Below are 12042 nucleotides of genomic sequence, written 5' to 3' on the forward strand. Positions count from 1 at the left end.
GACTAGATTGTTTTAGGAGAATTTATATGATGGGTGGCCGTGAAAACACGTGAAGTCTAAAAAAGTAGGTACGGCCCACTTTTTTGTATGATCCAAAGCGTTCATCTATTTGGGCACAACGTAAATAGGTTGTGCCCCAAAAATCATTTCCATAGGATGAGCCTAAACCTCCAATCTGAATTGATCTGAATATGGAGATTTTCAAAAATCATTTATGGAATTTTCTGCAGATCGGAGGGTTAGGATCATCCTATGGAAATGATTTTTGGGGCACAACCCATTTACGTTGTGCCCAAACAGATGAACGGTTTGGATCATAAAAAAAAGTGCGCCATACCTACTCTTTTTAGACTTCACGTGTTTTCAAGGCCACCCATCATATAAATTCTTGCCCACACTTCTCTTTCTATCATAAAAGAGAGATACGCAAGCATGAGCCCACAGATAGTTTATTTGACTAATGCACCTCGTTGAGCTACCACAAGCTCAGGGTTTTATTTTAAGGAACAATATAATAGGGAGAATTTATATGGTCGACCGCAGCCAATAAAAAAAAAAGTAGGGCCCAACAAACCATTCATTTGTTGGGCCCTAACGTAGATAGGTGTGATCATAAAATCTCCTCGTTAGGATGATCCTAACTTTTTATACGGTGGCTATAACAGAAAAAGACATTTAGTAAAATAATAATTCGCCTGTCTAACTAAGTTCTAAAAACGATTGATTTCCGTTTTGTTTTCTTAAAATCGCCAGTGTAATCTTTACCGGCAGTGTATATATAATTACCAGCATTTTTTTTTGTGGACGCCACTAATTGTCGGAGCGATTCGGCTATATATTCGCATGATTAAACAATTTTCATCTACACAGGGGGCCTAGAAGTGTTACTTGGGGGTTGTGGCATTGCAAGATAATATATTATCACCTAAAAATGTGAAACCATAGAAGATCCATTGAAGAAATGATATGAAAATTAACAGTTCAGAACATTAAGGTTGCCCAAGTGTTACTTGGAGTCTATGGATCTTGTTATTAAGCTAGTTGGAGTGAGATATCTTCCCAAAGGATGCAAACAGAATGGAATTTATGCTTGAATCATATGGTAGGCTGATGGTTGGATGTGTTAGCTGTAATTACAAAGTAATTATTAGCAGAACTTAACTCCGAACACGGTGATTAGAACTTGAAACTGCAAACTCCCTTGAACTAGTCGACGAACCCACGATCTGCACACGTCTCACGAACACAGAAAGAGAGTTCTTCTTATCTGAAGAATACTTTAGGGCTTGATTGATGGAATCATAGGCACACACTACTCAGATTAGGGACCTCTCTTTTGATGGAAAACTAAATCTGTAAAGTCTAAGTGTCCTCCCATCAAGGTTACCCAGATATTTTTAGAGTTTGGGAATTAGGAATTTCAATTCCGCCACACTTCTGCTACGTTAATTATCTTTAATTAAAAATCCCTTGGGATTTATCTCTAAAACTCCTTTTGCAAATACAACTCAAAGTGGACAAGTTTTTAAAAGGGAATGTGTCTCCACAACATGTGTGGGTCTCAATATGGGCCACACTTAAAATGCCAACATTCTCGCACTTGGTTTGCATTGGCACACATTCAAATTGTGAAAAGACACTTGGAGTTTTAGGTACTTATTTTGAAAACCAGATGGTCATAGAATTTTGGAAAACCTTATTGTACACCCTTATACCGTGTTTCAAATGTACAAACCATAGCGACGCACACCTCCAACTGTAAATGTTACCATACACTGGTTCTCACTAATTAATGGGAGAAAAATGAGTCAAAAACTTGCTAGGAGGAAGGGTTATTCTAACATGAGGCTGGGTAAGCCTCCTAAAGGGGAAACCCTCTAAATGAGATAAGGTTTGTCTCCAAATACGGGTTCTATAAATGAGGCAAGGCAAGCCTCCTAAAATGGGGAACTCTATAAATGAGACAAAGCTTGTCTCCATTGGGCGGACTCCTTTTGATGAGACTAAGATTGTCTCTTTAAAGGATACCCTCTCAAATATCAAGGACCTTGACAGGGTCATTTCAAAAGCTAAGCCCTCTCCTACAGCTATCTGAATATAGATATATTTAAATGAAGTCTAGCTATCATTAACCAACTCAAGATAAGAAACAAATTACTATGGAAACTACGCATAATATTCTTGGTCTTCATTTCACATTTTCTTTTTAGGAACAAGACATTATATATTAACAAATCAATATAAACTCCCTAGCTGCTTAAATGACACCAATAAAATCTTATTATAGCTACTATTTTAGCCGCAAAACATACATTAACCTGTATTCACCTACTCTAGAATGAAAAAGCCTCCTCATGAAAATGATAACACTGATGAGTAGAGAAGTTGTCCTTACATAATGGAGAAGCTTTAAGAGACAAAAGGCTTAGCTGTAGCCCACTGAATTCAGAATTTCCAAACTATAACGAACACAACTAGATGACAAATCCACAATATATTCAATTACTAAACATGTCCTGAACATTGAATAGAATAGTTTCATTCAATTTCAATGCCACATTTCATCAAACAGTTGAGCTTCAATGAGAGACATTTTCGGTTCAAACACAAGCTTGTGCGAGATCAGAAATTCAACACAATTAAACTAGCACAGAGTTCCAAACTAGCAAGGTTTGGATTATTTTCCATGGATAACTATTAGATCTAGATTGTAATTTGGAAGCCTGTTGATGAGGTTCTAGTGCTTAATTCGATTTTTTCAACAATTACCCCTAGATCAATTTGGTGGAGAAGGGAAACCAAAACTTCAGATCCGGACTGCCTTGTTCAGGAATTTGACAGATCTAAAACCAAACAGAGCAGATCCTGAAGGAATTGAAGCTAAACTTCCAATTATTAGAAGTCTGCCTTGAAACTAGCCTGAACAAGAACAGAGTATAGATCCAGGATTTTTGCCCTCATTCTGAAATTCAAAAAATTAAATCCTACTAATGAAATCCTAGTCAAAGTATAAAGATGATTACCGATGGACAAAACAGCAAGGAATTCTAATGAATTTAACCTTTAAACAAGCATTCAAACCATAAGAGGAAACGCACAAACAGAAACTTGTGAAATCTGCAATTCTCTCTTATAAAATCTCAGATCCAATGTTCAGCTATCAAAGAGATGCTCAGCTTCAGTTTCAGCAACATCAAGACTTTGTATTTTTCATTTACCATACACAAGGATAATTGGGACCTAGTTCCAAATTTGAGACCCTAAGCGAGGTCATACTACGAAGTTGGGATCAAGAGACAACTCATAGAAACAAAAAAATGAAAAGCAAGAGAAAAGATATGCATGTCAGAGAACCACACTCAAAGCCCAAAGCCCTAGCTAATTATTATTTGCCATCCATGAATGCCCAACTATCCTTACAAATCTTAAATGCTCCTTCGAATCGGGTAACAAAGACAAGAGGACAGATTGAGCAAATACTACTGAATCGTGTGCAAAACTGGGGCAGCAACATGGAGTGAATTGTGTGCAAAACTGGGACAGCAACATGGACTGAGTTGTGTGCAAAACTGGGCTGAAACACGGACTGGATCTTGTGCAAAACTGGGGCAGCAACATGGACTGAATTATGTGCAAAACTGGGGCAGCAACATGGGCTGGATCTTGTGCAAAACTGGGGCAGCAACATGGACCGAATTGTGTGCAAAACAGGGTGCTAAACCATGGATTGAAATGTGCTAACAGGGACTGAACCATGGACTTGAAACACACACCTGCAATCATAGAGACACTTATTCACATCTCATGGATACGCACACATATGTACATACATACAAACACCTACACACTTGGCCACATGCGCATACACTTACTCTCATATACATCTACACACACAAACATATACATATCACAAACTCATATTTACACAGAGACAGGCTGGTTAGGTACAATTATCAGCGTATAATGGTGCTACAAAATGGATGAGCTACTTTTGTGAAACATGCTAAACCAAATTCAAAAAATGCACTAAAAACAAGAACTGGAAGAGGACATATTCATGATAGTAAAGTTCAGCAAATTGGCATGGCCATCAATACATGTATTCAAAGAACGTCATATACATGATGGTAAAGATGGTTTTTTTAGCTTGGCCATTTTAAAAAACAGAAGTACTATGCATAAAAGAATCTCTCTAATAGGGTCATTCCACGAGTTCATAAGAAAAATACCCTCGTATGCAAAGAGGTGAACATGACTCTGTACAAAGTCAAAACATGGCGGGACTCATTTTTGTATCAAAAGCGCAAGCAAATATCATTGGGCATCAACTCTCAACAAAGGAAGTGGCTGCTCATATCAGATAGAGGGTGAGGGCTACAAGTAGACCAAGCAAAGAAATAAAAATTCTTCTATATTCCCATTTGGGTCACATACAATTCAGCTTCAAGGTGAGGAATCATCCCAGGGTGAGACCAAAACCTGATTAAAATGAGCTGCTCACGGAATTAAAATCTTGGTAATTGCCTATAATAGGATTGAATGCTATGGCCAAGTCCAGAAACAACTATTTGAGGAGAAGCAAGCTTACAATGAAGTCCATAGCACTTGATATGGTTACATTTTTGGATGGGCTGCATAATTATTAGGACAAGATTAGATTGATATCATCCCTCTAACACTACTTTAGAGTAATAATATCATATAACACATCAGCTTATCTTGTCTCTTCTAATTAATGATATCCGATTTCCTACACATTCCAGAACCAACACACATCAAAGAAATGGAATATTGACATGTTCCCAAACATCCCTAAACCACTATTCTTCACAAAGAACATATTTGACTATATTTCCAAACATCCCTGTACCAATATTTACTACAAGGGGAACGAGACTGAACATATGTCCAATAATGATGTTTCAAAACCAATGAACGAACAGGAACACTCTTATATGAACAAACAGTCATGAAAATCAATTTGCACGACTAGGAAAACCCCTACCGTAGTGCCATTACCAAAAATGCAGTGGTATATATATGTCAATCCCCTGTAACCATTCCATGGAAATGATACCTCCACAGCTGCAGTCTTACAATTGCAATACCTCATCTTGTCTTTTATTAGATCAAACTATCAAGAAGACTAATCAAATATGAGTCAAAAGGCACCAAAACTGAGATCAGCTTGCAAACATAGAACATTACCAAATCATTTTGCAAGAAATCTCAAAGCCCTTGAGATCAACTTTTGCAAGCAAAGGGAAAATGCTCAATCAACTTGCAACCACAGGGTATGAAGAAGTCAAAATCAATTTACAATCTATGGGGTCAATGAATTGAATTACTAATACAAATTCTCCTGTCATTTTTATGATAATATATCAACAAGACTGCGATAATGACCAAAACCGAAATCAAATGAGGATCAAACAACATCCACACAAAATGCGGATCAATGCAGAAATCCAACAAACAGAGCACAAAGAAAATCACTAGGAATGAACAAAGTTAAAATTACCTTATGTTAAGAACCTCTCTGAAACGATTACGCAGCGGAAGAGAGCTCGACAACAACAATTGAATCATTCTTTCAGATCTCCTGATACTCTTGGATCTCCATCTCTCTGCTTTAATGAAGAAAATCAGAATCCCAACTCCATTTCTCTCTCAGCTCTCTCTCTGCAATTTTATTCAAATGAAGATGAAGAGGGTTTGGGTGGAATGAGGGTGTAGATGGGGAAGATGATGGTAGTGGGGTTAAAAATGGAGGAGGGTTTGAAGATGAGGTGGGTTTTTTTAATGTGTTCTCGGATTCCGGTGGGGTTTGCCGGAGATGGAGGTGGCTTGGATTCCGGTGGTCGATGGAGAAGAAGAAGAATAAGAAGAAGAAGAAAAAAAAAGAAAAAGATGGTGGTGGTGGAGGTGGGCTTTAGAGGATTAGGGGTTGTGGAAAAATGAAATGGGTTTAGGGGATAGGGATGATGGCAGCTGCGATGGTTTTGCCGGATTCCGGCAAACCCACTGGAAAAGATAGGGTTTCGGTCGGAAAATGGGGTTTGTGGGATGGGTTTTGATGGCAAGGAAGGTGGGGTCTGTGAAGAAGAAGTGGCTCAAGGAATGAGGATGGGGTTTCAGATTTTTTTTTTGGGGGAGGGGGGAGGGGTTGGTCGGATTGCAGAAATGGGTTGAGATGGTTGGATAAAATGAGTTTCGGCTGTGGCTTACAGAGGTAGAAGATGATGAAGAGGAAGAAAATTAATAAGAAGATGGTGATAGGGTCGGAAACTGGAGGAATCCGGCCGGGTTCCGATGGGTTTCTCGGAGGTGGAGGTGGGGTAGAGGAGATGGAAGATGATGATGGTGGTGGCTTAGATGGTGGTGGGTTTGGCTGAGAAGGTGGAGAAATAGAAGTAGAAAATGGTCGGAGGAAGGGGGTATTGGCCGGAGAAGATGGAGTTGGGGAGGTTAAGCTCTCTTCCTCTCCTCAAATCTCTCTCTCAGTGTTTTTGAGATTTTTCTCCTAAAAAATCAAGAACCTCTCTGTCCAGGTCGATGGTTTTTTTTTTATACAAGGAAATGGTAATTTCGACCCCTCTTTCTTGCCATGGACCACCCCTTCTAGTACATGCAAAGCTACTCTTTAATTCTATGGGGGGTGCCTCGGGTAAGACAAACCCAAGCAAAAATAAAACACATTTGACCCCCCTCCTTCCATGGACAACCACCTATAGTGTATTTTGAATACCCATTTAACACACAGAGGGGTGCCCAAGTAAAAGAAAACGGAAAAACAAATTTTGTGAAAATATCTTCTCCTCCTTTTGATCCTAGCCCTTCAAATCAGCTTTTACTTAAGGGCTGGGATCAAAGGAAGCTTAACTACCTAGGGAAGCTTCCTAAGATTCTCTCCTGACTAATCATAGTCCTAAGCCTCTCACTAACTTAGCTTAGGGCCTAATGGTGACTTGGAGGGGAAGAAAAGCATCTTTACTATTTACAAAATGCCTTGGTTCAGGATAATACACTTCCTAATTATGTTACACACTAATCTGCATACCCCTATATCTCCCTGGACAACCCATTACGGAAAATTTGAACTGATTTTTCAGGTTCCAGTTCACCCCCCTTTCTGGCTGAATGGCCACCCTTAATCCTACACTATACTACACTACAAACCTCATCCGTTTACTAGGCAAATCACAACGGATTCGGACGAAATTTTACGGGAACCTAAATGAGACCCTAACATGTTCTAGGAACAAATTTGGGACATTAAAACACTAGTTTGATAGGGTTTCTATCCTAACGACTCTATTAGGGTTCGGTCAAAATAGGGTGTCTACAATCCGTTACCGCCACCACAGTATTCATAACACCATTCTCGGCCTGGTTAGCTCGCTTCGGACAATCCCGCTTAATGTGACCATATTCCTTGCAACGGTAACATTGCATGCCATTTTCGCCGACCCTGGATCTTGACCTGCCTTTTCCCGATCCCCTGTCAGACGACCTTCCTCTTTGATTCCCACTATGAACAATCAACCCATGTTCTTCACTTCCACCAAGAATAGGTTTCTTTCGCATCTCATTCAATAAGAGCGACACTGTGACTTCCTCCAACTTTATTGTATCCTTACCATACAATAATGTAGTCACCAAGTTGTCATACGAATCAGGAAACGAAGTAAGAAGCAAAAGGGCCTTGTCTTCTTCCTTCAACTTTTCATCAACCTTGTGGAGTTGATCCACAAGCTCGTTGAACACCGTAATGTATTCCAGAAGATCCCCGCCTTCCTGCATCTTCAGCCCATACAATTGTCGTTTCAGATACAATCGCTTGGCCAAGCTTTTTAACATGTAAAGTTTTTCCAACTTCTCCCATAATTTAGGTTCATCTTCCTCTTCAATAACGTTAAACATAACGCTATCTGCCAGACATAGCTGAATCGTGCTGACCGCCTTCGACTCTATGTCTTCCCACTCGGCATCCATCATCTTCTCCGGCTTCCCATCCTTTCTAGGGGTGCAACTCGGGTAGGGTTGAGGCCAACCAGACCCAACCCGAGGAACCCATTATTCCAACCCAACCCAATTTCCAACCCGGTTGGGCTCAACCCGACCCAACCCGAATTGCAATTTCATCAACCCGACCCAATCCAACCGTTGGGTCGGGTTGGGTCAGGTTGACCCGCCCATATGCTCATGTTTTTTTTGTGGGCGCCACTTTTTTTTTTTTGTTCACATTCCTACACATGCATCCACCATATAAAAACTCTTTGTAACTGAAGGATAAATTTATGTTGAAATTTAAGCACATTTCTAGCTTCATAAGGATAAAGTTATGTTGGAATATTCACTCATTTGCCGTTTTAACTTTTAAAATTTTACACATATGGGAATACTTGTCGGGTTTCGGGTTGGGTCGGGTTGCCCGACACCCCCAACCCAACCCGATTTCCAATTCACGTTGGTTTTTCCCAACCCAACCCAACCCGATTTTTAAAAAAGCTTAACCCAACCCGAGTTGCACCCCTAATCCTTTCCCTTCAATGCCTTAGCTAATCCCTATTGAACTAGGATATCCTTCACCCTCATTTGCCATAGGGTGAAACTGTCATTTCCGTTAAATTTGTCGATGTTGAACTGAATATAACTTGATTTTACCGTCATCACAGATTACTCAGTACTTCACGGTGTAGCACTCCACCTCGAACGAGAATCTTTTCTTGGACAGTCTTTCTACTCCCAGAGATTGCTCTAACCGGGATTCAACCACAACACCCACGATCACTCCACCCGGCCTCGACGATCGCTTCACCTGAGCTTTGATACCACTTGTTGAGAAAATCCTCTGGGCAACCCAATCCGATCGTGCACAAATTAAATGAAAAAAGTACAAGTAAACAAACAAGCCACAAGATGAACACCAAGATTTTACGTGGTTCGGTCAAGCCTACTCCACAGGCAAGAAACACGATCTTCCACTATGAGAAAAACAAAATACAAGGATTACAATGGGTCAATCACAAACCCCCAAACCCGCAACCCTTTCCTTGCTTCTCAAACCCAAGACCATACCCAAGAGAACCCCGAGAAATAATCCAAGAGAATACCCAAGAGAATACCCACAAGAGATAACCCAAGAAGAAACCCAAGAGGAAAACCTTCTCTTCTCTCTCTCTCTCTCTCTCTCTCTCTCTCTCTCTCTCTCTCTCTCTCTCTCTCTCTCTCGTTGGTTTGAGGCAGCCGACACAGCTCACGCCCAACCTCTTGCCGTTCTGCAAAGAGAAACTCAGTCTTGCAGTCACACTTTCCTCCCACACACTGTTCGTGTGAACAAAAGGCATTTATATACTTAGGTTTATCAAAAACCTAAATGGCAAAGTTTCTATTTTACTTTCCCAACCCAGCGTGGGAAACAAGGTGGGAAATACGGCAACTTCCCAACAACACTGAACTCAAAATACACCACTTCTAATTTACGTTCAATTCATTTTACAATAGCACATTCAATAAAAACATTGTCTGCCACTTGCATTCAATTTTCATTTGTATCCCATTCAAACCATTACATCATGTTACACCAATTACTAACATCCAAATCATACATCACCTTAATCAAACTACACACTACGACACTAAAAATCCCAAGTCTACTATCAAGATGAGAAATATCCAAGTCTAAAAAAGAAAATAAGATGGTAAATAATGCAGCTTGCTCCTGCAACCATCCCTTCCTCGCTCATGCAATCAGCATAACTTGTCTTATGAATTTCAAATTTGGACTATAATCACTTGCAATACATCAAAAACCCATAAATTAAATGAGAACATATTACTCATACAAAAATAGCGACAGAATGGGCATGTAAGAAAAATAGTCTTTATGGGAATAAAAGAAAAAAAAATCAAAGCTACTGACATTGTATTACCGACTCCTATACAAGCACACATGTAGCTTTTTGTGCTCATCACGTAGCTGCCAAACTTTTAGTGCATGTCACCAATAATGAAGAATTATCAATTATGTAAACTTGAAGGGAAAAACTAAGAAGATTGCATAGAAACTATATATGAAGAATTACTGAAACTTTTCAAAATTTAAAGGTTAATGTAGTAAGCACTAGTGTCCATATCAAGCTCCAAAAGATAGTGTGTATTCACTTACCTGTATAAGTTTCAATGGCAATCAAATGCTGTACATTCAAATCATTCACTATGCAAGAAAAACCATATGTTTACAAAAGGTTGAATGGTCATAAACATGAGATTAGTCACGAACTTGAACTAGTACATCTGCTTACGCAGTCATTAACATGAACACTTCCATTTTTAATTGATCTTCTTTTATGAAAGGTTCCCTTGGAATTTTCACCATGAACATTTCCCAAACTCAAGAGAAACCATTACTACTCATATTGTTTGGCCACTCTTCAATCCTAACATGAACTTCCTTTACTAACTCATCATCCATGGAAAACATTTTTTCTAGTTTTCTAAGAATATTGCAACAGTTTTAGAAAAAATTGTCCCCAACTTTTATTATAGTTTCCAACACACTAGGAACTGTTGGTGTTGGAATATTTGCATTATGCATACATGGAACTAGTGGGGCTACCTATGCGATGCACGGGTTGAATGAACACCGAGAAGAGAGGACACAGAGACACATACCAAGTAGAAGCACAACATCAGAGTAATATTACAGGGAGGAACCTTCATGAAAAAAAGAGGTTCTCGACCACTTACCCCTAAGGAGAGTGAGGGGGAGGAGAGGAGGGGATAACATTAATTATTCGAAACTCAGTGCGGAAACATACCGTTCGAGGGAAACTTAAAAAAATAAACAAACAATAAACAAAGACAATAAACAAAATAAGTTAAGGCAATAACAGGGGTGTTCTAGTAGGGGTGCAACTTGGGTCGGGTAAACGCATCGACCCGACCCGACCCGAAAATAGCATGGGTCGGGTTTAGAAATCATGTGTCTTGGGTAGGGTCGGGTTTTAGTTTAAAAACCCGGCTCAATCTTGGGTAGGGTCGGGTTTTAGTTTAAAAACCCGGCTCAAAAAAAACCCGAAACCCGACCTGACTTATGTAGGTGTACTATGACATTTTTAATTAGGGATAATTACATTTACACCCCCTCTAGTTTCTAACACATCCACTTCCACCCCTATAGTTTAAAATGTGACAAATACACCCCTGTAGTTTCAATTTGTTTAAGGTAGGCCCCTTCAGCTGAAGGTTCGTCCATAGATTGAAGGGTTAGGATGATCCGATGGAGCTGATTTTTTGGGCACACCCTATCTATGTCAGGGCCCATCAAATGAATGCTTTGGATCATCCAAACAATGTCGGCCCACATTATTTGGATGATTTTTTGGTAGTGTTTGGATTCGGGTATGGGCCCACATTATTTGGATGATCCAAATCGTTCATTTGATGGGTCCTGACATAGATAGGGTGTGCCCAAAAAATCAGCTCCATCGGATCATCCTAACCCTTCAATCTATGGACAAACCTTCAACTGAGGGGGCAAACCTTAAACAAATTGAAACTACAGGGGTGGATTTGTCACGTTTTAAACTATAGGAGTGGAAGTGGATATGTCAGAAACTAGAGGGGGTGGAAATGTAATTATCCCTTTTAATTATCTGTTGAATAACATAGCAAATTATTTTTCAATATAATGATATAATTGTTTTCATTGAGGTGATCATGTTTGTGATGTGGAAATATACTTTTCTTCTTAAGTTTATACACTTGATTACATAAATTTAGAGATTTTTGGTGTGGAGATTTGTTTTTTTTTTCTACAACGCGTCAACGTGGAAAAAACCCGACCCGAGAATTATCATGAGTAGGGCCGGGTTTGGGAATCGTGAGTTTTCCGGAAAAAACCCAACCTGACCGAACCAGAGATATTTCTCTGGTAGCGTAGGGTTCTTCAAAACCCTACCGGCCCGACCCGAGTTGCACCCCTACCTAATAGTACGGAAATCTATACTAACTCATCTTGGCTTTTATTATTTAAGC

At 39.6% G+C, this 12042-nt stretch overlaps 1 long non-coding RNA gene across 1 annotated transcript; it reads right to left on the reverse strand.

The window, feature by feature from the left end:
- Positions 1 to 3108: 3108 nt before the first annotated feature.
- On the reverse strand, positions 3109 to 9992 carry LOC143851583 (uncharacterized). Its single transcript, XR_013236416.1, has 2 exons — positions 9926 to 9992; positions 3109 to 3773 (listed from the first exon to the last, which is right to left on the reverse strand). It is a non-coding gene; the product is annotated as an uncharacterized LOC143851583 (long non-coding RNA).
- Between the last annotated feature and the right edge of the window lie 2050 nt (positions 9993 to 12042).

The sequence above is a fragment of the Tasmannia lanceolata genome, unplaced genomic scaffold (assembly GCF_043159265.1).
Source record: "Tasmannia lanceolata isolate RefF3 unplaced genomic scaffold, GAP_Taslan_0.1 ptg000018l, whole genome shotgun sequence".
In the NCBI taxonomy this organism is placed as follows: domain Eukaryota; kingdom Viridiplantae; phylum Streptophyta; class Magnoliopsida; order Canellales; family Winteraceae; genus Tasmannia; species Tasmannia lanceolata.